Source organism: Siphateles boraxobius, unplaced genomic scaffold (assembly GCF_051911475.1).
Source record: "Siphateles boraxobius isolate OS27281-9 unplaced genomic scaffold, OSU_SipBor_1 6, whole genome shotgun sequence".
NCBI classification, from domain to species: Eukaryota; Metazoa; Chordata; class Actinopteri; order Cypriniformes; family Leuciscidae; genus Siphateles; species Siphateles boraxobius.
The window spans coordinates 32,367,039-32,373,038 of record NW_027509186.1 but is presented as its reverse complement, the minus strand read 5'-3'; the positions used below and the strand labels follow the sequence as shown (position 1 = coordinate 32,373,038).

The window sequence follows — 6,000 nt, the reverse complement described above, 5'->3', positions numbered from 1 at the left end:
TGATGGACATTTTTTATTTACAAACTGATTCTGACATTCCTTGTTTGAATATTTTCAATCATTTTCTATTCTTGCCTGATCTTTTTTTCCCCATCATTTTGGCAATAGATGAACTGTTAAATGAGGGATCTGGAGATGAGTCCCTGTACTCTCCTATGCTGATGAAATAAAATAAACATTACAGGTGATTTTTATTTTATTTTATAAAATGTACATTGAATAATATCTTCTGATTTGTTTAAAATAATAAGGCAATTATCAAAGTTTGATAAAAATATTTAATTTTCCAATAAAAGACGATACATTTTTACATGATTTCATACATTTAGTTACCCCTTAGCAGATTTCGACACACACACACACACACACACGCACGCACGCACGCACGCACGCACGCACGCACACACACACACACACACACACACACACACACACACACACACACACGCACACACACACACACACACACACACACACACACACACACACACACACACACACACACACACACACACACACTAAACTTAAAAATATACAAATATGACCACATTTTCCTTGACATCAGATATGATGTATAGGAATACAGATCCAAATAACATCACACACATTATATTGCTTAACAGGAAATATATCACCCGAGAGGACTTCATTACAATCACAATGAGGATGATGTGATCATTCTACTGCAATCGAAGACACTAATATTTTATCACTGTATATGGTGACCTTTGAAGTCATTTTTATGTGGAAATGGTTCAGCTTGAGAAAAAGGCTTCGCTATGTTTTTGTGGTGATACTGAAAAGCAAGATATGGAGACAAATTTTGAGTCAGAGAATGAGAAAAACAACAAGAGAAGCGTTCTCAATAAAAAAAGGTGTGCTGCTTTTCCCTAGCTGTGGCGTAGACAGTTATGAATCATCCACATCACTGACACCTTCACTTCAGAATCGTGATTCACACATTTCACAGAAGAAATAAAATAAATTAATTAACAGATGTTACCACATCATAACATGGAAATAATTACAGTTACAAGTACAGTAAATAAAGAAAACATGGACTAAATTAGATTTTTTCAGGATGCATGTACACTTTTTACAGAAATGGAGAGAATGACAGGCTATATGAGCAGTGATAGCCGTTATTTCTTGTCAACGATTCTGCTGATTGAAAACGGAGGCAAATTCTTCATCCCGACTTTCCTGTAGAGATGCACACAATTTAAAGTTAAAAATAAGCAACCAATCATTCCACATTTATTCAGTTAAACAGAACACCATTAACACACACACACACACACACACACACACACACACACACACACACACACACACACACACACACACACACACACACACACACACACACACACACACACACACACACACACACACACACACACACACACACACACAGACGTTGGGTTTTCATGTTTTATTGGGACTTTCTATCAACAATGATTTTTTAACTGTAGGCTACAAACTGAATATTCTATCCCCTAACACTACCCCTAAACCTACAAAGAACTTTCTCCACTTTTACATTTTCAAAAAACATATATGATTTAAGCAGATTCCCTCATGGAGAACACATTTTGTCCCCATTACGGATGAGTTTACCTGCACCCACACACCCACACACACATAAACAAACAAATATCAGTCAGTTCACTTACTTTAAAATTTTGTCTTTCACCGAATGGTCTGTTAAGGAAAAAATGGAAGCAAATATCATAATTATTTCCTCACAGTTTGCTCAGGGACACTGATTATAATTTTTTTAGACAGTAATGAGGATGCTGCTTACTTTTGCACTTGCAGCATTTGATTTTCTTGCAGCATATCTGCATCAAACATATCAGCAGGAACAATCCCAAGATCCCAAACGCCACGGCTATCCCAATCGATGTGGAGCTCTCTGGAAGATTTTATTTATTTATTTAATTCTTTATTTGACAGGGACAATGGACAGTAAAAAAACTGCCCCAGAATTATCTACAAAGCTATATTTCATCTGCTGTGCTTGGGCAGGAGAGTACCAAATCACAGTACATACCAAAAGATCAAAAGATCATTACATACCATAAAATCCCCCCACACATGAAAAATTTATACGATATATAATCCATCACATAACAATAAAAGCTGCAATCCAAATTACTGCCATACATCCCCCAATATACATATTATTAACAGCTCTTACAGAAAAAGCTGATCGATCAAACTCAGTTACTCTAAAATGTGCTTCACAGTCACCTCTTGACGAAGCTCTTGTTTGTCTTATATTTTCTGTACGCGAAGAAACAAATGCTTTTAAGGATGAGGGTGCAAGATAATTAACCATTTTGTACATTAAACAACAATTGTAAAACATAACAAAATTGTCAAAAGTAAAAAACAATGATGATTTCAATCAGGTTTCTTGTCTTTTAAAGCATGAATACAGTAAGAAAAATTTGGGAAAAAAAAATCAAAGAATGCAAATACATTCGTGCAGCTTCTATTGAAAGTTGACTCCGTATAAATGTAAAATTTCTAAGTTGAGGTGTCACTGCGCAGACAATTTTTTAAATATGCTTTTCAAATGTTAAATGAGTGTCTAAGATAACTCCAAGCTATTTAAATTCTGGCACAATTTGTAATTTTTCACCTTTAACTAATATATCTGGTAGGATCTAATTTTAAAATACATACAGGTAGTTTTCTGAACATTTAATGTTAAACAACACTGGATATCCCATCACATAACTCAAAAAAACAATGGTATCAAAACTATAGCACACAATAACTTAACAAAGCACTATTACAGTCAGACTAAATTTCACAGTGATATAAACATATAAACATAAAAAAGCGCTGTTTTGTGTATCCCTTTAAATAAAAATGAGCTGCTGCTCCCTGCCCCCTTTCTAGAAGACAGCTGAGCTTTAAGAGCTCTATGGCAACAAAATAGGACAATTTCACACAATGAAACTGTCAGCAGTGTTCAGTCTACAGAGCCAGTGAATATATGCTGCATGGAGTTAGAACAGGTATAGTTTAGTTTAATTACAGTCATAACTTATGCTGTCATCTTTTATCCACTATTAGTAAGCTTGTTGTAGCAGACCCCATCCGAATTATGGCCAAAGTTTTATGAAGTTTATTGTACATCACACAAAATATGAAGTGGCTCACTCAGGGTGGGATCTATGCTAATAGGGCAGATCGTCACCTGTCATGGGCGGGGCTTCACTACTCTTTAGTAAGAGTAGGGGGACATCTGAAACCAGAGATTGTTAACTATTTATGGGGATAATAAAAAAAAAATATTGTTTTTTTTTAAAATAATTATAGGCTGGTTGTTTACACACACTGTAGAGACATATGTGTTCAAACACATTATAATTTTTTTTTAGCATAATAGGTCCCTTTTAATTGCATTCTTGAAACAAATATGTTGTGCTAACACCCTGTTGGACTAATGCTGCATCCCAAATCACAAAATAGATTCTTATTCAAAATTAGAATTAGTTTCTCCCAAATAGTATGTTGAAATATGTATCCCAAAGGTACCTGCATATTTCTGGCAGATGTTTTTTTTTTAAATTAATGTGACATCACGACAGTATGTAATAGTTTTATTTTTTTTAGTTTTCCAACTTGTAACTAATAGTTTGACAAAAAACACAAACACACACCACAAACATGGACACAAACATAGTTGCAATACACAGTTAATCACAACAATTGCTTGTTCTGAATGCTAAGTGCTAACTGCTAAAAGCAAAGGCCTATTAGCTTACCCTAACGCTTGATAGACCTGTGCTATTTAAAAAGTCGAACGAATGCACGACCAGCCCAACCAGAATAAACTTCGCCTATTAATTGTTAAAACATGTTGAAAACAAAACTTATTTTACATTTATTCATTCAGCAGATGCTTTTATCCAAAGCAACTTCACAAGAAATTTGTAATAAGACTAACATTGTGCTTTTAAATGCTTGAAACCTATGAAATGTGATGTCTTCCGGTTAGAGGAGCTTTTTTTATGAACAGCAGTATTGAGTTTCTTACCCATTATGCCTTTTTCTTGAGAGTAGATGTACTTTTATTATGATGTGTCCTGAAGAAGATTTGAAGTAGATGCTCCTTTTATCTTAGGTAAACATATCTTTTTCTAATACCGTGCTTACTTGCTATGTCGCTAACTGGCTTTGTGTGCATCTGTAGACTGGGAAAAGCTGATGTTTTATAAACTGGTCTGTCTTCATTCTCTTTTTTAACATTTTCTGGCCCACCCTTTCACATTGGTGCTTCATTTTCACCTGACTACTATCGCTTGTTCTGATTGCTTCTTTAGCTTACTGGCTACATAGTTTAGTTTATCACTGACGACATCTCTTTCAGTCACACCAAGATTAAGGTTCTGTTTCCATTTTCATTTTCATGATGTGTTTTAAGGACAAATGTGGCATGCTAGTATGTTTTTATTTGAAATAAACTTTCTGTTCTGGTAAATGTGCAGTATATCACAGAATGTCTTCACGTCACCTTCTTATATACACCTACGTTTGTCACCTAGTTTAATGTCACCTGTCTGGTTATGAATCAGATGGAATGATTTTCTGCTTTCTCATTCATTACAGTGCACACTTCGTGGGGGTGGAGCCGTTTAGGTACACCTGCATGGGGTATGTGGTGCCCTCTGTTGTTCACGAAATGAAATGCAGCAGGCTGGGGGATAACTTGACCACGTGCGATTTTCTAATTCAGTGGAGTGATGTAGCACAAAAAACACTCCCTTCATGGCTTTTCTCTCTCAGAATAAGATTTCCTTTAATTCAAAAGTAGCTTGTAAAAGACATAACGGGAAAGATGAGGGAAGACATACAAAACCAGAAAGATAAAGTTCAGCCTTGTGAATGAGAAAGAGTTAACCACTAAACAGTCATGCACTTATCATTCCTCCACCCCCCACAGTATTATTTACATTATTTGTAAAGGGCATCCATCTTTTCAAGGCTAATGTATTGTTGTCCCTGTAGGTGGGTCTTTACCATCATGAAGTTTAAGGTCATATTTATTTATTTTGGGAAATCCCATTTGTTGGTAATGAAGGTTGACAATCAATTGTATGTGCTATCTCTTCTGATATTTACAATATATATATTGTAAATAACAGAAGAGATAGGACATACAATTGATTGTCAACGTTCATGTAATTACATGGAACATGTAATTATATTAGTTTAGTATATATATATATAGCTATAATTTCTTGAAATAAAACTGGTCCAGATTTTTTGTTGGGCCTCAAGGGTATAGTGCACCTCAAAAGATAATTCTGTCATCATTTACTCACTTTCATTTTGTTTCTAACTGGTATGACTTTGTCTATTTAGAGACCAAGTGCAAATAGGCCGCCTTGTTGGCAGAGGCTATTTACACTTACTCAACCTAGTATTGTCTGATTGAGCCAGACAAAATTACAAAAGAAACCCTTTTGATAATAAATGCTTTTGGCATGGAAAGTAAGGCAGGACAGACTTACTACGTGACCAAGCCGATTTCTAATCTGCCTTTTTTCCTGAACTCATTCTTCTCCCTTTGCCGATGCATATCAGCTGGAGAGGCATTTATAAAAGCATGCAAAAACAAGCCGTGTCTTCTGAAGCAATATAGTAGATTTTTGTGAGGAACATACTAAAGTAGCTCTCTGTGACACCTTCATGAGTCTCTGATGTCTCTTCGATTAATTGGTTGATGAAATTCACAGTATGCATGCTTAGTTCACAAATCTAAATGATTCACTTCTTGAGCTCAACTCAGTGATTCAATGATCTGGTCACAATGGTCAACAGATCATCATTGAATAACAATACATTTGATTCTTTATTAGAGCTTTAGCACATTTTTTGAAATGTGAAAACTCCAATTTCTGTTTATTGTAATGGAAAGAGCACAATATTATTCAAAATGTTTAATTTTGTTCCACAAAAGAAAGAAAGTCATATGAG

The 6,000-nt window shown here is 35.1% G+C and overlaps 1 long non-coding RNA gene across 1 annotated transcript; it reads right to left on the bottom strand.

Moving 5' to 3' along the window:
- Positions 1 to 260: 260 nt before the first annotated feature.
- On the bottom strand, positions 261 to 4,216 carry LOC143715674 (uncharacterized). Its single transcript, XR_013195857.1, has 4 exons — positions 4,058 to 4,216; positions 1,808 to 1,918; positions 1,677 to 1,704; positions 261 to 1,203 (listed from the first exon to the last, which is right to left on the bottom strand). It is a non-coding gene; the product is annotated as an uncharacterized LOC143715674 (long non-coding RNA).
- Positions 4,217 to 6,000: the final 1,784 nt, after the last annotated feature.